This window comes from Coregonus clupeaformis, unplaced genomic scaffold, assembly GCF_020615455.1.
Source record: "Coregonus clupeaformis isolate EN_2021a unplaced genomic scaffold, ASM2061545v1 scaf0496, whole genome shotgun sequence".
NCBI classification, from domain to species: domain Eukaryota; kingdom Metazoa; phylum Chordata; class Actinopteri; order Salmoniformes; family Salmonidae; genus Coregonus; species Coregonus clupeaformis.
In genome coordinates this window covers 264,869-275,000 of record NW_025533951.1, presented here as the reverse complement: position 1 = coordinate 275,000, position 10,132 = coordinate 264,869, and positions in this window count along the sequence as shown.

Here is a 10,132-nt window from a genome sequence, read left to right as displayed (position 1 = left end):
CTAAGTGTTTGTTTCTTGGGTTCAGGAATGTGACTGAAATAGTGCCTCAGGCCTTTTTTTACTGATTGAAAGTAAGAGGATATTGCAGAACAAATGCCGTGGTCAAGGCTACCACAGTGCCAGTGCAATGAGTGGAGTTTGCTCAGGTCTTCAACAGTGCATATAAGACCAAGAGCCTAATGCTTCTCAGGTAGTTTTTTTTATGAGTTTTAGTTTAGAAAACAATCTCTCCAGAAGTGACTGTTACAGGGATGGTAAAAACAGCTTGATTGCCGTAGCAACATCAGGGAAACTGTGCAGACGGGTGTGGTACTTCAAATACAGCAGTTCTGCAACATCTTTAATTGAGCCTTTCATTCTCCTTAATTGCCGGCTTCAACACGTTATGGAAAGAGACTGGGGGACAGGTCGTCTGGATACTGGACACCCAATAAATTGGCAGACGCAAACAGATTATCATCTTTAGCTGTTTGTGATTTTGTTCATACTGGTGAACTGGCGTTTGAGTTATGTGGTTGCAATATCAATAGCTCGTTATCTTTGGTATATCTTGGCATGCATCATTCAAGACTAAGTTTAAATTGTGTGCAGCGCAATGGACATATAATGTCTCGGGAAAGACTGTCTGGGTTGGCAATACTCAATATCGAAAATAGTCAGGCCTGCAACCTGGAGCTATAGGCCATGGTGAAAACATTTGCACACAAACATGGAAGGCGACGCAGTCACAAACTGTAGCTACTATATGCCTCTACATTGTTAGGTTATTTCATGTGTCATTTATTATAAAAAAGTTTATCAATAGCAGTAAGCTACACTGCATAATGAAACAATCTCTGGGGGGCCCAAACTCCGACCTTGCAGTGGGGGTCCAGAGAAACTGTGTAACGCCATTGGAGAGGAAGCCCATGTGTTATTTTGTGTGGGTCTGTGACTTTTTCAGTGCCTGGTGGTCTAGCATCCTAATTTGGATGTTCTCTCTTTTGTATGCAAATCTATTCATGTTTGTAAGTGTGTGTGTGTATTAGTACCTTTGTCTGTGTGTGTGTGTGAGTCAGTGTATATGTATGAATGTGTCCCTCTGATTGTTGTTGTGTCTGTGTGTCTGCATCCCAGCGGCGCGCTAGGCTATAATAGCACCGGCATCAGAAAACCCCCACATCAAACATTGTGTTTGCGTCCAATGGCACCCTATTCCATATATAGTGCACTACTTTTGGCTGGAAATAGGGTGCACCCTGTGCTGCTGTTGTGTCCTTGGTGCCTTGTGCCAGTTGACCATGGGGGAACTTTGTTCTGCCTGTCAGATGAGTCAGACTACCCCTCTCACTACCTACCCACCCACCACTGTGAGTAGCCAGACACACATTTTAAACCTTTAGTTTTGGACCACCCTCTCCCCTCAGTCTCTGCATACCTCTTTGATAACTGATGGCCCAGAAAAGAGGGAGGAAGAGCATTACACTCTCTGCCACTAAAATGCCCCCCAAAACTCCAACTATTCCCTGCTTGCCAGAGCTCCCCAACCTCATTTACAAAATCACATCGATTTTTCACCTAGTTGGTTTGGGGATTCAAACCAGCAACCTTTCGGTTATTGGCCCAATCCTCTTACAGTTTTTTTCAATTGTTTAAGCACAATTTTGAAAACAGGGCCTGGTTTGTCAAAACACTACACACAATTACCACAATCCTACACCAAAGTAGCACAACACTTCAGATCATTTGCAAAATGGAACACTTTTGTCAAAACTATACATGACTTCATAAAAACAATATGTTGTTACCATACGAAACACACACATTTCATATGACTTCAATCTTTTTGAACCAGTTACACACTGCTGTTGCTAACCTAAAACACTTTTAGCAAGTCTAATTCTCAGTGATTAGAGTACTGTAAATGAAGTACACAGAGAAAGTGCAACTATACAAACACTACACAAGACCAATGCTGTAGACTGAGGAAAATATAATTTATTTCTCTCCATATACCCAAATCAGTCAACATGTCAACATGGAGAATCACAACAAAACATGTCCCAGTTTTCATGCTACTACATGAGTGTGCATAACACTGTTGCTCAGCAAACAACAGACAAACGTAAAATACTGTATCCAGTACAGGTTACAATTACAGTAAATAACAACAACAAACATTTAAAAAATCTGAATAAAACTGACAATATTGTACAGAAAATACTACAGTAAACATACTATACATTATCTCTTCGCCTAGCTGGATCTGGCCAGAGAATTTCATCAACATCACAAGCAATATCCTCATTAGCAAGACAACGCGGGAAGAACCGTCTTGAATGTCGAATCCATCCTTGCACAGCTGTGGCGTCGACTTGGTCACAGGTGTCCTCCATGGCCTGAATGAGGGGTACCTGAGCCTGGGGCTGGAGATCGTAAACCTTCCACCGCCATGCAGAGAAAAACTATTCGATAGGGTTTAGAAACAGAGAGTATGGTGGAAGGTATAGTACTGTCAACTGTGGATGGTGTTGAAACCAGTTCTGGACCAAAGCAGAGCGGTGGAATGACACATTGTCCCAGATGACAGTGTATTGCATCTGGTGCATTTCATTACCTGCTGTGACGATGTGGTGCAATCGGTCCAAAAATGCGAGAATGTGAGGGGTGTTGTAAGGGCCCATTTTGGCATGACGGAGGAGAACCCCATGCTGTGAAATGGCAGCGCAAAGGGTGATGTTACCCCCACGTTGCCCTGGGACATTGCTTATAGCCCTGTGGTCAATGATAGTTCTGCTTCTCCTTCTTGCTTTTGTGAGGTTGAACCCTGCCTCATCAATATATATGAATTCATGCAGGATTTCCTCAGCATCCATCTGCAAAAAACTCTGAAATACAGTGAAAGACAAGATTGTGTAGTTCAGGATAGGTCTAGTATACAGTCAATGTAAAAAAGTCATGTGTGCAGTATGCAACATCACAGTGCTAAAGTGAACAATACAAACCTCCACATACTCATGCCGCAGACGTTTGACCCTCTCTGAATTCCGCTCAAAAGGCACTCAATAAAGTTGTTTCATTTGAACCTGATGTCTTTTCAGGATGCGTGCCAGTGTTGACTGAGAGACCTGATGGACATTATTGAAAATGGCATGGTCTCCGATAGTGTTGGCTTGTAGTTCTCTGAGCCTAATAGCATTATTGGCCAAAACCATGTTTATTATCTCTCTCTCTTGTTCTTGCGTGAATATGGGCCCCCTTCCTCCTTGTCGTTCCCGACCCTCAATCCTATGTAGAGAATAATACATGTAACTTACTGTACAATGTCACAGGAAGGGGTATCACAAGTGCTGATATGGTGCATACAATAAGCGGCTGATTACTGTAACTGTAGACAGATCTTCTTTTACCTGTTTTCCTGTCGAAAAGTCCTTATGACAGATGACACTGTATATCTGCTAAGATTTGGCTGAACTCTCAGTCCAGCCTCCCTCAGCGTCAATCCGTGGTTCACAACATGGTCCACTAGTGTTGCACGAATGTCATTTGATAAGTTTGGTCCTCTTCTTCTTTGTGCACGTTCTCCTCCTCCTTCAGGTCTTCCTCAACCTCTGGCTCAGCCTCTGCCTCTTCCTCTACCTCCTTCTTCTCCTCTGTGTACTCCTCCTCTCACCCTCACTCTTCTTCTGACTCCTTCCATTTTGGTTGAAGGCAGGTGAACCTACCTGCTGCATTTTTATAGTGCTTAAACCTGATTGGTGTGTCTACAATTTAGCAATCATGTGTTTGTGCACCTGATGGCTGTGTTTAACAGATTGGCTCATAGGTGTGGTAATTTGACAGTCAGTGCTTTGGAATTGCAAGGAAGTGACATCATGATATACTTCTGTGTCTGATGTATACAAGTGTGTTTAGTGTTTTGCAAATCACTGTGTGTAATGTTTTGCAAATAGTGTGAAGCTGACAATGTGCTTACAGTTGTGCAAATCTAGCCTTGTGTTTTGCTCCTTGAGTGTAAGGTTTTCCTAATTGTGGGAAAAGTTTAATTTTAGTGTGTAAGCAATCGTAAAAAACTGTAACTGCTAGGCTACCTGCCATTCTCAGCAAAGCAGCTGGGCCCGTATTTGTAAAGCGTCTCAGAGTAGGCATGCTGATCTAAGATCAGTTTTGTCTTCTAAAACATAATGAATAAGATCACAAGGACAGCGAGACCTGATCCTAGATCCAGCACAGTTCATAAAAAATACTATATCAATATTGGCCCTGGTTTCTCTCTCTTCCTGTATGCGTCTTACATTGTTCAATGCAAACACAGAAGGTCAAATAGACTATGCAGACTGTAATCTATGCCTTTATCAGGTTTGTGTTGTTCACATCCAAGGCTGCATGAGATGTACATGTACTGTGTATACTGTCCTCTGGCTTTGTGGCTCTCATGTCCCCAGGCTCACCGGTGGGAAGGAGAGCTGGGCATTGTGTCTTGGCACTCAGGGGTTAATAATGCCATTGGTCTGTGGGATGTTTGTGTGTGTGTGTGTGTGTGTGTGTGTGTGTGTGTGTGTGTGTGTGTGTGTGTGTGTGTGTGTGTGTGTGTGTGTGTGTGTGTGTGTGTGTGTGTGTGTGTGTGTGTGTGTGTGTGTGTGTTGCTGTGTGTGGCGGTGGAAGAGTGAAGAGTGTATTACTGTATATAGGCCTTATGTTCAGCATTGCTTGTTAGGTTACAGCGCTGCCATTAGTTCTGTAATGGCCTGGGAACATGGCAATAGGCTTGGAACAATACTATATAATGGTGGATGTGTTGGGGTTCACTCCCCAACAGGTACAGAATAAGATTCACACACACAGTGATCCTGAGTGGCTCAGTTTATCGAGCACAGTGTTAACAATGCCAGGATCGTCGGTTGGATTCCCGCTGGAGCCACCTATACGGAGAATGTATGCATACGCTACTGCAAGTTGCTTTGGATATATGGCATACAATTAAGGTAAATAGTATTACTATTATATTGTTACATCATGGTTGACGTGTTGGGGTTCACTCCCCAACAGGTGTAGAATAATATAGGGGTTTTAAAGGAGCATTTAGCTACTACAGTAGTCTGCATCAAAACGACTAGTTATTTGTCAAGACAAGGCAGAGTGAATTTTATTTTTACAGGTACAGCTGAAGGTATAGGTTGAAAATGTTCAATCCATGGAAATGTCAGTCAACCACTAACACCTCCCCATTAATGTGTCAGCCAATGACGTTGTAGCACACATGGCATTGATACGCCTCCACAACAATGTCGTTTCTCACCTTGTTGATGCAATCATTTTATCACACTCATACTCCTGTATGTTTGTTTTTTGTTTAAATTTTTTGGAATGGGCATGCCTGTTGTCAGGGCAACGGCTTGGTGTGAAGGTCACAGGAAAAGGGAAGGCTGTCATTATTCACCCCTTTCATATATGTTTAATAGTCATCACATTATGAGTGTGTTAAAAGCCTTGGGTGTGTGAGATATAGTTTGCCTCTGGGTGTCAAGGCATTTTGTTTGTCTTTGAAGTCGTTTCTGTTTAAGTTTTTTCCCCACTATAAAGCATTCAGTCCATGTCACACTTCACTCGAGAGTCTCGTCATGTCATGGAAAATCAACAGGAACAGCAAGGGGGACGCTGGGGAAAGGATCGTTGTTTGATGATAGCTGCTGTTGAGGACGAAACAGATTCAAATTGCAGCATTTTCAGCTTCAGTCGCTTTACATAGGGGGCATTTGAGGGATGAGTATAGATCTAAAACGTGATTGGCACTTGATAAAATGACACTGACAACAGCCAACCGGTGACATCTGGCACTTGAGCTATGTTGGAGAAGACAGAGAGAGAGAGAGAGTGGTGGATAGAGAGATCTTCCTTTAGATCTTCAACACTTGAATGTTCGTCAATTATGTGCTTTTTGTTGATTTGTAAATACTTATTAGAGAGAGAGAGAGAGTGAGAGGGAGAGAAAGAAAGAAAGAAAGAAAGAGTGAGATCCTATTAATTTAGATTATTTTATCTTATTCATTTAGATATATCTATAAATGCATTGGTTTACAAAATATTTGTTCACATTTGATTTGTTATTTGATCAACGTTTTCCTTTACCGTAGTGGATGATTTTTAGGCATGTTGCTAGGATCCTAATGTCCTTCTAGTGTTCTAATATGTATTTATATGGAGGTAACGGCAAAACGAAAGAGAATAATGGATATTCCTGGGCTTTGAGCATAGACAATGTGTCACGCCCTGACTCAGGGGACTCTTATATGTTGAGTCAGGGTGTGAATGTTTCTATGTTTCTATCTAGTATGTGTAGTTCTATGTTTGGCCGGGTGTGTTTCCCAATCAGAGGCAGCTGTCGCTCGTTGTCTCTGATTGGGGAGCATACTTGGCAGCCTATTGGCAATTAGGGGTTGTGGGATCTTGTTTTATAGAATAATTACAATGTGATGCGTAGCAATGATACCATGTTGCAGGGGTGGATGTGACAAAGGGACAGTTATGCCACCATGAAGGATCAAACCCCCTGTGAGCAATTTCGCCATTTTCACTTTGACATGATGGAGGGTGTCATTATCAAAGAACCAAGCCCAACATTTCCAAAATCATAATTAGGAATGAATCAAACTCCACAAAGTGCTTTTGATCTCCCCATGGGACTTTTGATCGAAATGTTTTGGGATGCCGTAATTGTGGCAACATCACCTCAGAAACAGCTTGAAATTGATTTGTCATTGTCCAAAAACACTGTATTATAGGCTAGGTCCTAGAGTTTTTTTCTCGTTCTGGTCACGTGGTAAGACAAAACTCCCATGCTTAACCATACTTAATGCTACCCAGTTGGTAAAACTGGAAAAACCGCAACCCATTGGGATTGTTCAAACAATTTTGCCGCCAGGTAAGAGTGCTATAGTTTGACATATTGTTCATAAAGACAGTAAATAGAAAAATCCCCATTATATTCCATTGAAGGCTTGTGGAGTAAACAACACTGCTTTCCTTGGGCCTGTCTGATTTGGCACCCATCAGCAGAAGGTAAATGCCTCTGACAAGACAAAATAAATCCTCAGTCCCTGCTTCTTCTCTTCTTCTTCTTCCCTCTACAAGCACACAGAGAGAAAGCCTCTTTCGTTGTTGTGCCAAACAATGACAAGTGGAGCCTATTTTCCCATGTTATTTTCCTTATTGCTTTTTACTTCGGCTCTGTTTCATTTTCATAATTAAGTGTCCTCCTCTACCATTTAGAGGCCAATCAATGTCAATTACGGGTGTATACTCTTGGACTGGAGGAGGGAACGCAGCAGAGCCCTACGACCCGTCTGAGAGGAGCCTTGACCGCTTCTCGACTTTGGTTAGCAACAGAATTAGCATTAGCTCTGCCAATGCTAGGCAGTTTATTTTTATTTTTTTCTCTTTCTCTCTTTCTCTATATCTGCTGCAATCCAAAATATTAGCAATATCATTTTTGAAAGTTAGCGATTGTGTTAGTGGTGAAGCATAGCATAGCTTCAGCTGTCACGTCAGCAATATTGTAAGCAGTAATGTATATGAAAGTGTTAGTAGCATTAGCACTAACATTTGCGAATAGCATACTAGCTACAACAGCAGGATTAGCAATGGCCTGTGCTCGTACACAATACTTCTCAGCAGAGCCTTAGCTCTATCAGGGCCCAGTCTCTCACTCTCACTCCTTCCATTTCCTCTCAGAGGGGGCCTCGGATAATTAAGACTGTATATTCCAGAGTGTATATTCTCATAAAGTGTAGCGGGTACAGGAGGCATCCCTGGGGCAACCCTGACTACTTACCAGTAGGTTACTCATAGGTCTCTGCCATGCTGGTCGGAGGCCTCCCTTCTCCAGCTGTTTGCCAGGCTGTAGCAGCTGGTGCTGCTGGCCAGGCCAATATGGGACCTGCTGATGATCTTATCATCCTCAGACCGTGTATCTGCATGAGCAAGATACAGTATTAGAGTAACACATTATCCTAGAAAGCTTTGTAGACATTTTTGTAGCACTACTGTTATGTAGACTTTATGGAGGAAAGTGCAGTCCTTTTTAGATTACACAATATTTATTTATTCTTTGTTGTTAAAACGGTATTTTGTGAAAGGTTGGTTGAAGGCTAATAGTTAAGATGTAAGACGTTTGTCTCCCGAGTGGCGCAGTGGTCTAAGGCACTGCATCACAGTGCTAGCTGTGCCACTAGAGATCCTGGTTAGTATCCAGGCTCTGTTGTAGCCGGCCGCGACCGGGAGACCCATGGGGCGGCGCACAATTGGCCCAGCGTCACTCACTAACTGTAAGTCGCTGTCAAGGCGTGCTGTAGGTGCAGTGGCGGAATCAAATGCAGGACGCAGACGGATAATCCAATAGACTTGTATTGAGCCGAAACACGGCAAACGGACAACACTTGCCCGAAGGCGAAATACGCACGAAGGCGAAATGGAAAAAAACAGCGCACAAACAGGTGCGAATAACTCCAGCGCAGTGGAGAGAAGCTCAACCGAGCGAAAACACGTCTGACAACAAACAATAATACACAACACCTGACACACACAACGGGAACTAAATAGGACACTAATGACACTAACTGAAAACAGGTGTGACAACACTCAGACAAAAGCAAACGAACATGAAACATACAACGGTGGCAGCTAGTACTCCGGAGACAACGAACGCCGAAGCCTGCCCGAACAAGGGAGAGAGGCAGCCTCGGCCGAAACCGTGACAGTACCCCCCCCTTGACGCGCGGCTCCAGACGTGCGCTGACTCCGGCCTCGGGGACGACCCGGAGGACGCGGAGCCGGGCGCGTCGGGTGCCCACGATGGAATTCCATCAGGAGAGACGGGTCCAAAATGTCTCCCCTCGGCACCCAGCACCGCTCCTCCGGACCGTACCCCTCCCACTCCACTAGATACTGGAGACCCCCCATCCGACATCTCGAATCCAAGATGGACCTCACGGAGTACGCCGGTGCCCCCTCGATGTCCAATGGGGGCGGAGGAGTCTCCCTGATCTCACTGTCTTGCAGTGGGCCAGCTACCACCGGCCTGAGAAGGGACACATGGAACGAGGGGTTAATACTTTTATATTCAACAGGTAGCTGTAATCTATAACACACCTCGTTCAACCTTCCCAGGACTTTAAATGGCCCTACAAACCGCCGACCCAGTTTCCGACAGGGCAGGCGGAGGGGCAGGTTCCTGGTAGAGAGCCAGACTCGATCACCAGGTGCGTACACCGGTCCCTCACTGCGGTGGAGATCAGCGCTCGCCTTATGACGTCGGAGGGCCCGCTGCAGGTGGACGTGTGCAGCGTTCCATGTCTCCTCCGAGCGCCTCGCCCACTCATCCACCGCAGGAGCCTCGATCTGGCTCTGCTGCCAGGGTGCCAGAACCGGCTGGTAACCTAACACACATTGGAAAGGGGTTAGGTTAGTGGAGGAATGGCGTAGGGAATTCTGGGCCATTTCGGCCCAGGGAACGTACCTTGCCCACTCCTCCGGCCGGTCCTGGCAGTATGTTCTAAGAAACCTGCCCACATCCTGGTTTACACGTTCCACCTGCCCATTACTCTCCGGGTGGTAACCCGAGGTGAGGCTCACCGAGACCCCCAACCGCTCCATAAAGGCCCTCCAGACTCTGGAGGTAAATTGGGGACCCCGATCAGACACAATATCCTCGGGTACCCGTAGTGCCGGAACACATGGGTGAATAGGGCTTCGGCAGTTTGCAGGGCGGTAGGAAGGCCCGGCATGGGGAGCAAACGACAGGCCTTAGAAAACCGGTCCACAACGACCAGTATAGTGGTATTCCCCTGTGAAGGAGGAAGGTCAGTAAGGAAATCCACCGAGAGGTGGGACCATGGTCGTTGTGGCACGGGCAGGGGTAGTAACTTACCCCTAGGCAGATGTCTAGGCGCCTTACACTGGGCGCACACCGAGCAGGAGGAAACATAAACCCTCACATCCCTTGCCAACGTGGGCCACCAGTACTTGGCACTAAGACAGTGCACTGTCCGGCCGATACCCGGATGTCCAGAGGAGGGTGACGTGTGAGCCCAATAGATCAATCGATCCCGAACCTCGAGCGGAACGTACTTCCGACCCTCCGGGCACTGTGGTGGAC